The sequence below is a fragment of the Hippopotamus amphibius genome, chromosome 7 (genome assembly GCF_030028045.1).
Source record: "Hippopotamus amphibius kiboko isolate mHipAmp2 chromosome 7, mHipAmp2.hap2, whole genome shotgun sequence".
NCBI classification, from domain to species: Eukaryota; Metazoa; Chordata; class Mammalia; order Artiodactyla; family Hippopotamidae; genus Hippopotamus; species Hippopotamus amphibius.
This window is the reverse complement of record NC_080192.1, coordinates 18566915-18581031: the sequence shown is the minus strand read 5'-3', so window position 1 is coordinate 18581031 and position 14117 is coordinate 18566915. Positions and strand designations below refer to the sequence as shown.

The 14117-nt window shown below is 41.4% G+C and overlaps 1 pseudogene; it reads right to left on the bottom strand.

Moving 5' to 3' along the window:
- Window positions 1–238: 238 nt before the first annotated feature.
- LOC130857012 (tetraspanin-3-like) lies at window positions 239–1257 on the bottom strand (annotated as a pseudogene).
- Between the last annotated feature and the right edge of the window lie 12860 nt (window positions 1258–14117).

Sequence of the window (14117 nt, the reverse complement as noted above, 5' to 3'; positions counted from 1 at the left end):
TTTGAAGATGAACCAAGATACATACTGTATGATTCTAAAATCTATTTTAGCCATTTTGTACAGTCGCTATCTTACTGGACTATAGTATATATTTTTTTAAAAGGACACTGATGAGGGGCACCATCTGGTATTAATTTTAACCAGACAGCTGACTGCCTCCCCCTCCCCCAAAAAACCTTTGGCCAAGAGTTCTCCATTGTGAAGACTGAAAGGACCCCATGATACTTCAGCAGCAGTCCCATCACTGCTTGGAGGTAACAGAAGCAGGCCCACATCCGCCTTTAATTCCAGCAAACTACGCAACTCGCAAACGGTTCTGAGATTAGAACATTTACTGCCGTACTTAAACACTTACGGACGTGGAGAGTCAGCCAGAACAGAGGAAAAGAAAGTCATAGGTGGTAAGGTAAGAAGGTGGACACATGAAGAGCCAAACTGCTCTGTCCAACACCTGTGTATGTGTGTTTTAACTAAATGAACTCAGGAGGCCAATAGTAGTGGACCCGCTCAATTCACCTTCCAAATCATAAACAAGACTAAAAAGCTCAGGCTTGAGTTTTCTGCTACGCATGGGTTCCGCCGGTGATGAGGAGCTCGTAAGCAGGATCTCTACTCCTTCTGCACAATACGATGCAGGCACACAGCATGCCCAGCAGCTGAATAGCTGCAAATGCCAGCGCTGCCCAGATAACATGCATCATGATTTCTTGTAGCTTCTTCACAACTAGAGCCTCACACCCCTCGGCATAGAGGTCCGAGGGGTGGGCCAGACTGCCATTACAGCTGCTGGTAGTCTCTTTGCAACAGCTAAGAGGGACACTCTGGTTTTTGGTTTCTTTGAACCAGTCTGTATTTTCCCAGTCTGAATAGTTGTGAATTCCACAACAGTGCAGCTGTCTCTGAACATAATCAATAGCCCGGCTAGCAGCATCAGGGCTGGTTCCATTGTAGGTCTTATATACTTTCTGAATGCTGCGATCAACCTCATTTTCCACCTTCGCTCTGTAAACATATCCCAAAACCACTACAACAACTTCTGTGACAAAAACCAAGAGTAGGATGATGACAAACGTGGCAAGTCCACACCGGCTTTCCCGGATTGTGGCACAGCAGCCAATCAGCCCGATAATGAAGAGCAGGGCCCCTACAGCTATGATCACCACAGCAGAGATGAGAGTGTACACATCTTCAAAGAAGTGGTCATAGTCGTCGTAAGTGATGAAGACATAGGCTCCCACATAGCATAAAATGCCAGCTGCTCCCTGCTGGTGTTGGGAGGTTGCCTGTGGAGGTGGCAGGAAGCTGTGGCTCCTAAATGATATCTTTTAAATTACATATTTTTCTAATTATGTCCAGGGTATAAAAATGTGATTTAATTTTATATATTGTTTTAAAACAGCAAGTTAGCTAAACTCTCATATTAATTCTGAAATATATGTCAATAGATTATTTGGGGTTTTGATGTGAACAACTGTATCACCTGCTAATAGTGACAGCTTTGTTTCTTCCTTTCAATTTTTTTATTGTCTTATTGAACTAGACATCACTTACATCACTAAAATTGCACTGAACAGCTTGGTGGTAGTGGGCATGCGTGTTTTTCCCACAAACAGATTTACTGTTGATATATGGAAGCAAATAAAGCTTGCTTGTCCCTCTGAGTTCCAGGAATTATTAGGATTTGCACAGTATTCTAGGTAGAGAGGGGAAGCCTAGTGAAATGGGAAGCATTTCTGATACATCGCTTTAAAAGGTCTCAAAATGACAAAACACACTCATCATATGATCGAGCAACCATGCTCCTCAGTATTTACCCAAAGGATTTGAAAACTTACATCCATACAAAAAAACCTGCACGTGAATGGATGTTTATATTAGCTTTGTTCATAATTGCCAAAACTTGGAAGCAAGCATCAAGTACACTATCTGCTGCTTATTTATTTGTTCTTTGTAGATTGTTTTATCAAGTTAAACAACTTCTATTCCTTGTTCGCAAAGGTTTGGGGGTTTTAGTGAAGGGATGTTTTTAATTATGAAGAGATAGTGAATTCTATTGAATGTCTTCTCTGCATCTATTAATATGATCATATTTTTCCTTTTAATCTGTTAAAGTGCTGTTACATTAATCAAATTTCCAGTATTAAACAAATTAGCAACTCATAGCGTGAAAACAACTTGGTCATAATGTATTTTCTTTCTAGTATGTTGCTGGATTTCCTTTGTTAATATTTCCTTTAGTTTTATTGCTTCAATGATCATGACTGAAATTGACTTTTTCCCCCTTTTAATATCCTTGCCTTACTTTGGTATCAAACTATGCAAGTTCTGTAAAATGATTTGGAGAATATTCTCCTTCTCTAATTGCTGAAAAAGTCTGTATAGGATTGAAATTAACTACACCTTAAATATTTGAATGACTGTATTGGTAAAACTATCTTATTCTGATGCTTTCTTTAGGGAAAAATTTTAACTACTGATTCAATTTAATGGCTATAGATAGGGTTACTTATGTTTTCTATTTCTTTTGAGTCATTTTTTAAATTGTGTTTTTCTAGGAAATTATTCTTTTATTTTCCAGTTTTCCAAAACTGACATTAAAGTATAAACATTATCCACTTATGATTTTAATCTATTCAATATGAATAGTCCTGTTTTAACTCAATGTTATATATATTGCAATTGCTCTCTTCTTTCTTGACAAATCTTGCCAAAGGCTTGTCAATTCTATTAGTCTTTTCAAAGAACAAATTTTAACCTTTATTAATCCTTTTCATAAGTTTATTTTCTAATTTATTAGTTTTTATTCTGTGCTTTTTAAATTATTTTCTTATACATTTTGTGAGCTTTTTCTGTTTTCAACTCATTGATATTCAGTTTTTTAAATATTTTACCCAACATTTTTAATTTGTCAGTTTAGAGAGTCATATAAGATAGTTTGCAATTCCCTTAGAAATAGAAAACCCCCACTGTATTTTCTAACTTATCTTTATCTAAACTTTTAAATTATTAAATTTTGCACTTTTATTTGGCATCAATTAGCTTATTCAACATGATCATTTTTCCACTGATTTTTCTCAGATTTTATTGGTGAGCAATATGTTATTTGCAATTAGTAATCTTTTTCTTCTTTGCAACTGATTTCTACTTATTTCTGCTTCATGTCTTATTTAATTTCCTAGAATTTTCAGACTAATCTAAAATGATAATGACATTTAGGTATCCTTGTCTTATTTATACTTTAAAAGTCCTCCAGTATTTTTTCATTAAGTATGATAATGACTCCTACATTGGGACAAATTATTTACTATATTAAATCAGTATCTGCCTGTTTCTAATTTATAAAAAATTCTATAAAGAATAGTTGTATGTTATCAATGTGTCTAGTATTTAATAACATTTTTATTGATCGATCAATTATTGTGATATATTTGGTTCCTATAATTCTTAACATTAAAACAATCTTGAAATAATATCTACTGGGTACATAAAATATGAGATAATACACATATTACTTATACATTTATAGTAAATAACATATTTTATGTACAGTGATAAATTTAATGTGTTCACAGGGATTTTAGGACATGGGCATCTATATTCACAAGTAAAATATTTTATTGACTTTGTGTTTTATTCCACTACTTTTGTCCAGTTTGGCTATCAAATGAATTAAGAAAATTTCACCAGTTTTTATGTCCTATAGCAATTTCTATAATGTGGAAATTCTATTTCTTTAAAACACTGAAAGAACTCACCTTTAAAACTGTCTGGGCTCAGAGCCTTTTTTAGAGTTAATTATTTGAAAGCATTTTTCATCTTTGTCATGACTACTGTTCTAGTTCGGTCTTCTACCTCTCCTTGAGTTAATTTTAATTGTTTTTGCACATTAATATGATAATTCTATTGAGGCTTTTAAATGTATCACCACAGAATTCTACATAGTGGTTCTTATATTTTAAATCTCTAAATTAAGAGGAAACTCTGGTTCATCCATTTTATTTCCTTAGAATTGTAGATATAGTAGCTTCTGTTCTATTCCTCAAGAGAAAATATAGAAACAAACAATTCTCCCCTCCAGAGATAATTAGTGAGACTGGAAAAAGGCTTATATCTACAGGGCTAAATTTATCAGGAGTTGCAACATTAAAAAGGCAATAAGGGTATATCTCTCACTTTGTGTTTTTATCTTGCTTCCTATTCTGCCTTCCTGTGCCCAGACATAGCAGGCCTGGTGTCTACATGGCAAGCAGACCTCATAAACCTTAGCAATAGGCCTGCCAATCACTATTTTATGTACTCAGCTTCCCCACTGTGACTTGTGAGTTATCCTCAGTCAATTCAGACTGGAGAGAGTGGGAAATCCGTTCTGGCTTAAAACTCAAGCCTCAATCCCCAATTCATCTTTTTCAGGAGCCCTTTACATGGAGAATAATTTGGCCCATGTTAATACAGCTGATAAGTTGATGCAAAACAGGCCTTTATTCCATGAAGCAGGACTGAAGGGGATTAAGGAATTACTAACTTCCCAAACATAACCCCTAACTTTTTAGATGCACCTCTTCTCATTCTCAATTTTATGTTTGTGGTTTATCATTTTTTCTTTAATCAACTTTCCAGTAATTTGCATGTCATTATTGTTCTTTCACAGTCTAAAATAAGAGACTCAGTCTGGGTCAAAAGTGACTGTAGAGACCTCAACTGCATGACTTTATACATCTTCATGTCACTCTAGTCACATGGCAGTTTCCTTACATAAACTTGCTTCTCTCTGCCACCTTCTCTTCTAACAAATAATTTCCTCCCCTTCAACTACATTTCATAGCTTCTGCTTATTCAAGTCATCCATTTGATTATGATCTTTAATGATTCCTTCTCCAGCTCATGACCTTTCACCTCATCCTGTGATGCTCTGTATTTCCAGTACAGATTCAGGAGGCAGAGAATCTTCCTAGCCCAGCTCGTGCCTTCATGCCAAGCCACATTACAGATCCCAAAGAACCTAAGGAATGATAGGGGGCCTAGGGCCTGTCAAGTGTCTGCCCCTAAGCCTACCATCTTGATTTGGCTTCTTCAATAACAGCTCAAAATTAACATGTTAAAACAGAATTCTTGATTCACACCCTTATTCAAGCCTGTCTCCCATCTTTGTTCTCTTCCCCATCTGCATAATGTGACCACTGTCTCCAAGTTGTGCAGCCTTACATCCTCTCCTTGGTTCCTCCCTTTCTCTCATCACCTCACTCACACGCTCCCATTCATCAAGTCCTGTTGTTCTTTCTCTAAAGTAGACCCCAAATTCATCCATTCCCTTCATTTTCATTAACATCATCTTAATCCAGACACCATCATTTCTTATCTGGATTATTATAACAGCCTCCTAACAGGTCCCTAACGAGTCACTGCACTCCTGATTCTTTCCATCATTCTTTCCATACACCACACAGCAGCAGTAATGACCTTCTTAAAATATAAATTCAATCAACTAGCTCCCTCACTTAAAATCCTCCAGTAGCTCCCTCCTTTTCTTAGAATAAAATAGTCTTTTCTTATGCCTGACACAGGCTTCCATGATCTCATCTTGGCTAACCTCTCCACCTCATCTCACATATGCTCGCCCTACTTACAATGTTCTAGCCATACCACCTTCTTTCAGAGACCCAAGACCCTTAAAGCTCTTTTCTGCCTTAGGGCCTCTGCACACATGCCTCTGGTTGCTTCATCTTCCTTCTGCTCCTCCACTTGCTTTAGATAGTCCATCTTCTCTGAGTGTCTTTACTTGGCCACCCTGTCCAAAGGAAATTTCTCCCAACTTGTGATTCTTTATTTTATTGCCTTATGTTTTTATAATTTTGCCCGACTCCCTAAATTATCAGGAAAGAAACAATAAAAAGCAGAGAAAAAGAAAAAGCCAAAAAACAGAAGCAACAACAAGAACAACAAAAACCTTCAAAAGATAAGAAAAATGAGGAGAAAGCAAGAAATTGAAAGGAAATAAGCATAAAATTATAACCTTCCTGAAGGAAAAAAAAGTTCATAAAATTTTTAAATAAATGCAAAGTTGTATGAACCACAAGTGAACATTCTAACCACATTTTTTTCTAAGTCTTATGTAATGATTTCTAACTTTCCTGCTTTTAAGATTTATGTAAATCGATCTTCCTTGAATTCTGATGACTACAATATTCTCTAGTTTGAGAACTTATCGAAATGAAGGCTCAGAATGAGTTAGAAGCATTTGAAAAAGTCATTATGAGCCACTAGAAGAGTCTAATGCTGCTTTTCTCATTGTAAGTTTGCATAGCAAGCATCCAAGACAAGATTTAAAATAAAACGACACTCTCTTACGGCCACCGGTACATGAGGCATCATTTCCCCACAATAGCCTGGCCCTCCTGCCTCCCTTTCTCCTCTGCAATGCCTCTTTGTAAATCACAGGTGTTTGTGGGCATAAAGCCCATCAGAGGGAGTTTATTGTGAAGAGTTCTTTCTTTGCCACTTGTTCTAAACCTGTTCAGAGAGTGCTCCAAGCCTTAGATCAAATCTCCATAAAAATCAAGAAACAAGAAGTTTTCTGTACTCCTGCCCAACAGCCACTCTGTGACATTGGTTCGACAGCTCTGTGACCCTGTATTGTCCCAACTTTATTCACTAGTCTCTTTTTCTCTTTCTCCCTCCATTCTTTTTCTTAAGCCTTTCTTGGCATTTTTTTTTTTTTTATCTACTGTAAAATGAAAAGGAGGAGGATGGTTTTTGTTGTTGTTTTTAAGCACCCTATGTGGCAGCTAGAAAAAGCTATCTGCAGTTACTGTAGTAATGGTTTCAAGAAACACCTGCAAATCAAAGAAAGACACCATAACAGTGTCTTCAGATTTTTTTTTTCTTCCCTCAAAGTTCCTTCTTGGCCATTATAGAGTAGGCTCAGGAATGAATTTATGTGACAGCTATGAAGTTAGTATTAAAATTGTGAATAGTGCCTAGCAGTTTTCATGCACTTACTATAAGATCGCCTCAATTTGCCACACAGCGGTGAATAGGCTAAGGGGGGCGGGGTGGCAAATGAATCGGAGAAGGAGGGTCTGTGAATGGGAAGGTTTCCCTGGAGGGAGCAGCACGGTAGTCACAAGAGAAGAGTGATTTATTTTTGAAATTCCAGGAAGAAAGGCCAAGAGAAGCTGACTAAAAGTCCTGAAGCATGAGGGTGAGGGATGTGAAATAAATGATATGTCTGTACACATTTAGCAAGTGTCAACGCCAACTCTAGAATGAGGGACCGGGCGCGGGGTGGGGGTGCGGGGTGCGGTGGTAAATCCATTCCTCTGGGCTTCCAAGATTGCATATTAAATGCCAGCAGGGAGCAGATGTGGGTAGGGGCTACAGAATGGGGGTAAGGGGCACGGAAGGAGGGGGTTAAGCGTTTATCTCAATGGAAATTAACCACTTGGGGAGAATCAGAAGAGAGCTGGAGGGGGCTGGGCGGGGGAGACTGTCTTTTCTGGCGCCGGGATTTGGGGAGGGTATTCAGAAAAATGAGGTGAGCCGGTCTGCAAAGAGCAAGGCGGGGCGTGCCCTCCGCCGCCCCCGAGGCCCCGCCCCCGCAGTCCCCGCAGCCCCCCCATCCCCACCCCCACCCCTGTATTAGCATGCCGGCCGCAGCGGCCGCCGGGGCGGGGGAGGGCGGCAGTGGGATCGCCGCGCGGGGCTCATTGTGGGCCGCGCTCGCCTCCGCGGGGGACCATCTGCTCGCTGTCAATGCATCACCTGCTCGTCTGGGCCGTCGCCGGGGCAACGGGGGGGCGGGGGATTAAGGAGCGTGTGCGTCTTGGTGCCGGCGGCGGCGGCGGCGGCGGCGGGGGCGAGCGCGGGGCGCTCCTCACCGCTCCCAGCCCCGGGACAGGTCCGCCCTGCGAAGGGGCCCGGCGACCACCGTGGCGGGCGCCGCCGCTCGCCGCTGCCCCTCGGGCTATGTATGCAAAGGCGCCCGAGCCGCCTCCACTCGCGGAGGTGGCGGGAGGCTCACGGAGCAGAGCGCAAACGGCCCCGCCCTTCGACCTCACCCGGAGGGCGAGAGCTGCGACCCGCGCGTCTACCTGGAGCTGCGTGGGCCAGGTCCCGGGCGTGCCGCCCGCCGCCGCCTCCGGGGAGCATGGCCCGCTCAGCCGGTCCCTGGGGCCGCGGCGCAGCGCGGTTCTGCGCGCCCTGCGGTCGCTGGGCAACCACAATGGGGTCAGCATCTCTGGGCAGAGCCTCCCCGGCTCCAGCCTGCCATCCAAGTCGCGGATAACTTCCACACCGCTCCTCTGACATTGCGGTCGGCCGCCCATCGCGAAGACTGAGGAAGCCTTGGAAATCAGAATATGAGTGACACCTGCTCTTTGGGTTTATCCAGATGCGTTGATTTTCCACGGGGAGAGTAGTTCTGGAGATAAAATCCCCCGGAAATCCTGAAATGCCCCTTCCACCCACTCCTGTTCCTTGCACTCAACATAATTTTGAATACCTTAGTGTAGTGAGTGATGCAGCCAACAGCAGGGGGCAGAGCTAGGCTGCAGATGGGAACACGTCCACTCTGGGATTCCATCTGATCTAAAGTCATGCTCTCTGGTTTAGAAACTTCCAGAAAACTCTGCCCTTGCCCACCTCCACCCCACCGCCTCCCCCCCCTCAACTGGTCAAGGCCACTAGCTGCACCAACAGAGGTCAGTCATATCTGCCAGAGGATTCCATGCCTCTAAGCAAAGAGCAGTTAACTCCCCCACATAAACTTAACATGGACTACACAAAACCAAGACCTTGTTCAGCTTTAATCACAACTCATATCTTTTTTTTTTTCTTTCTGGGCTAGCCAATTACATTTATTCCTTTGCAGAGTAACAGAAGCAGCAGAAAGTTGAGATGCACCCAAGTCCCAGGCAGGATGCCCCCCAATCCCTCCCAGACCCATATCTAAAACACTTCCAGCCAGGTAAAATCCCAGCTTGTTTCTAAAGCTTTCCAAGTCAAGAAAGCCCCAGATCTTTCTGGAATAGCTCTCATTCCAAAAGCTGGCAACCCTTGAGGAACCAACAGTCTTTGTTTGAGTTAGTAACTCAAACCCACTTACTGCAGTTCTTCTCTCTGAAGAAGCAGAGAAATTGGCCTCTTTTCAAATCAACCCTTTGTGTTGAAGAAATTATTGTCTATTAACCTTCTCAAATTTTCTCCTGTCTTTTATCATAGTCATTTTACTTTTCTTTAACAAAACCCGTATTTAAAGTTACCCCCAAATCAAGTTTGTGATACTGACCCTATATAACTTCTCCAACTAAAATCTCATAATCATCAAATAAAATTTCTCCCATACTTTTATGGTTTCTAGAAGTGAACACCATGAATTAGACTAATTTTGTAACTAAAATGAAAAATTTAAATGTACTGTTACCATTGTTTGTTGTTCCTATCATGCAAGAGAAAAAGGCCAACCATAAAAATACCTATGTGCTTTGACATGAGATGAAGGGAAAAAAACAAGTATGTAATGTATAAACTTTCTCAAAAGATAAAAACAAAATTCTACTCATCCAAAACTGCTTTGAATTGTGACTTTCAAGAATTAAAGGTGAGGGGCTTCCTAGGTGGCATAGTGGTTGAGAATCCACCTGCCAATGCAGGGGACATGGGTTCGATCCCTGCTCCAGGAAGATCCCACATGCTGCAGAGCAACTAAGCCCGTGCACCACAACTATTGAGCCTGCACTTTAGAGCCTGTGAGCCAGAACTATTGAGCCCATGTGCTGCAACTACTGAAGCCCACACGCCTAGAGCCCGTGCTCTGCAACAAAAGAAGCCACGGCAATGAGGAGCCCGTGCACCACAACGAAGAGTAGCCCCCACTCACCACAACTAAAAAGAAAGCCCGTGCACAGCAAAAAAGACCCAACACAGCCAATAAAATCAATAAATCAATAAATAAATTTTAAAAAAAAGAATTAAAGGTGAGAGTTCTTTGAAGGCATGCTCTTTGATACAAAAGGTACTTCCAAATAGACAAAATCTTAGCATCATTCCCACTTTAAAAAGGACGAGTTCGAGTCCAACCATCCTATGTATAGAAAAGGTAACTAAAACCAAAAGATAAGCAACTAACCCAACTGTTACAGACAATGGCTGGGGATTCTCAGGCCACCTTCAACTCGGCTAACCTCCCAGAGGAGCAGCTTCCCACACCAAGAACACCTCAAAATGCTCTTAATCCACTCTATCCCCACTGCTACAGCCGCTGGCTTCACAGCAGAGATGAGAACTCTTTACCAGTTCAACAGATAATCACTGAACGTGTGCCATATGTAAGGCAAACTAGACAAAATATCCTGTCTTCATCGTGCTCACTTTTCAGTAGGGGTAAGAGAATTTTTTTTGACTCTTTATTCATTTACCCTACAAACATTTCTTGAGCACCTAATGAGCTGCTATGATAGGGGGAAATATATTCACAAATAAGACGTGAATATCTTTCAAAAAGAGAAAAACACACACAAAATCAGACTATAATGTAATTAATTAGAAAATAAATCAGTAGGACAAAGTATCATGGAAGCACAGAGGAGGCATCAGACAATTTTGTCTGGATAGTGCCCCAGAGATGTCATACACTGGGCTGTGAAGAATTAGTAGGCTCCCCAGCACCTAAAACAGGGCATGGCACATAGCAGATGCTCAATAAATAGCTGTTCAATGAATGATGCATTTTCCAAGCAGGGAAGAAATTCCGGGTGAAGAAATCACAGTATGAGCAAAGGCTCCAGGACATATTGTGTTAAGGAATGAATGAGCAATTCATTGTGCGCAAAACAACATAAGGGAGAGGAAAGAGGAAGATGGAATGCTGGTGTGGAGGCATGTGGAGAAGGGATGTGAATATCATGCTGAGAAGGTGGACTTTGTCTTGAAGACTAACAGTTTTTCAAGAGCAGAACACTGGTTTTAAACAGGATCTTGCAAGAAACTCAAATACAATAAAATTGATCAAAATACAGGTGCCCTAGTTGAAACAGGAATAGGATCTGACACCCTGCTCCCTGGCCACAACCTCACTCTCTAGACACTGCTGGGGAACCCTACTATTCCCCTCGGAACACTTTAAAAAACACTGCCATGGGCAGTGGGCCATCACTGAACATCATTTGGCATGAGAGTGTGAGTTTGGATGGGAAGGAGTCTGCGAAAACATTTAGATTGCTACTGAAATATTTTGTCCAAGCACAAAATAATGAGGATTTGTATTAGATCAGTGACATTAGTAGTGAGATGGATGATAAAGAGATTTTGAAGGTGGAATCCTTAATATGTATGGTCTTTCTGCTTCAGGGAAAATAATTTCACCTCTGATACATTCTGAATTTGGATATTTTTAAATAGTAATATATAACAAACTGTGCATCAGAACTGTTACTATGGCCAACACATTCCCACACTTGCAAAAGTTTTGAAAAAAATACAAATTCCTTTACACTAGCTGCTTACGATGTGGCCCATATGTCAGAATATAGATTTTTGGATCTTAAGATGAGCAAATGGAAGATTTATAAATATAACCAAAAGGAGGGCAGAGATGAGAGATATCTAATGCTCCTTTAACTCAGTAATCAGGGGAACCAATTTTTAAGCAATGATCAAAGTTATAGCGTGTGGTGACCCTTCCTGCGCCCCCTTCAAATGTAAGCATTGAAGTGTTTTTCTTAAAAGTCACATGAACTTAATCACTGCTCACTTATATTTAGCTACAATTTCCCAATAAAAGCCCTCCATGGGTAGAAAGCTTGTGATTTAAGGAATCCACCACACTCCTGAACTGGGTAAAACAAAGAAACAAGCTCACGCAGGTAAGCTAAAGGAAGAGAGGCAGCAAAGGGGAGCTGGGAAGCTGAGGAAATTCACATGATGAAGACAGATGGCATTTAGCCAAAAGTAAAAGCTATAAATATTAATCAGATGAGAATCAGTGTCACTTTACTGCAAGAATGTTCTGTAATTAAAAGGGTGGGTATTGTGTTGTGCATGTTAGCACAATTGCTGCCAATAATATTGGATGCCAGCTACTCCTGAGTGCTGGAGAGAACACAGATTCCTGAGGATGTCACCTAGCAGAAAGTTTACGACATAAGCATCAGCCATTTATGTCAAATTCAAATAACACTCTAAAATAAAGGGAGAATAAATACCTGGGTTTCGAAATTGCGTTCCTGTCTTTAAAAGAAAAAGCAAGGAAAGAAATATTTGTTGGATACCTATTATATGTCAGGCATTTTCTAGAAGCTTTCCATACATCATGTCACTTAATCCTTACTTCAAGCTTGCATAAAAGGCGTCATCATAACCACATTTCAAAGATGCAGCAGTTCCTAAGTTGGCTTTGCAGTCCAGGGTGTGGCTGTGGGTGGGTGTGTCTGAAGTGGAGCAGAGATGAAGTGTCCCTGACATGGGTGAAGTTACAAAATCATGAGATTAGGATGTGCAGTGGATCATCCACGTGAGCACTGAGTCTCCCAGGAAGCTGATGACCTTGGAGTAGATGAGAAGGGTAGGAGGGAGGCACCAAAGCTCTCATTTGAGGAAATCAGCAGTGACTGTACTCAGTGATCAGGCAAAGGATGTTTGGGCAACATACCAAGTAAGTCAAAGGAGAGCGGTTGCTGAAGATCAGAAGAGGAGTGGTTGAAAGAGCCAACAGTGGGGGATAAAAGTATGTTGTTCCCTTCTTTCTTCTGTGTCTGGTCAAAGATGAGTGAGGATGAACAGCTTCTGCTCCAGAGGGGTGCAAAGGAAGTCACCTTGTCAAAGGAAGACAAACTTTTTTTAAGCTTTTTATTGGAATATAATTGCTTTACACTGTTGTGCCATTTTTTGCTGTACAACAAAGTGAATCAGCTGTATTTATATGTATATCCCCATATCCTCTCCCTCCCACGACCCCTTCCTACTCTCCCTATCCCAGCCCCCTAAGTCATCACCCATCATCAAGCTGATCTCCCTGTGTTATGCAGCAACCTCCCACTAGCTATTTATTTTACATTTGGTAGTGTATAGATGTCAATGCTACTCTCTCACTTCATCCCAGCTTCCCCTTCACCCCCCCACCCCGTGTCCTCAAGTCCGTTCTCTACAGCTGCATCTTTATTCTTGCCCTGTCACTGGGTTCATCAGTACCATTTTTTTAGGTTCCATATATATGAGTTAGGAGAGGGGTTGCTGGAGATCAGAAGAGGAGTGGTTGAAAGAGCCAACAGTGGGAGATAAAAGTATGTTGTTCCCTTCTTTCTTCTGTGTCTGGTCAAAGATGAGTGAGGATGAACTATTTGTTTTTCTCTTTCTGGCTTACTTCACTCTGTATGACAGTCTCTAGGTCCATTCACCTCACCACAAATAACTCAATTTCATTCCTTTTTATGGCTGAGTAATATTCCATTGTGTATATGTGCCACATCTTCTTTATCCATTCATCTGTTGGTGGGCATTTAGGTTGCTTCCATGTCCTGGCTATTGTAAATAGTGCTGCAATGAACATCGTGGTACATGTTTCTTTTTGGATTATGGTTTTCTCAGGGTATATGCCCAGGAATGGGATTGCTGGCTCATATGGTAGTTCCATTTTTAGTTTTTTAAGGAACCTCAAGACAAACTTTTAGTTAGGTCAGAAGTGGAGAGCCTTTTGAATGAAGAGGTCAGGAATGCAGAGGAGTTCTGATTCGGTCACTCTCATCTCTCCCTTGCCTACAACCAAAATTCAGACCCTTAAAGGTCATCCAAGCCCTCTGTGACGTGATCTTGTCCAGTGGTACTCTGGTCAATATTTAACAATCAGCTCTCTGGGAGGATAAAGCCCTGATCTGTAGCATCTGTCAGTTTCTGTGGTGTAAATACTGCCTCCGTGACTGATTTCCAGCTTTTAACGTGGCATTAGTGAGTGCAGAGTTGGGGAAAGATGTACACAATCAGCTTTGACAAGTCAGCACAGGTTGGCTCAAACACACCACTGCCCTTGACTATTTCGTGTTTTCCTGTCACTTCTTCCCACCCTGTATTTGTGTTCAAAGACGCCGCTGCTAACTTGTGCAGACTCTGCATTGCACAACTGTGGTAGT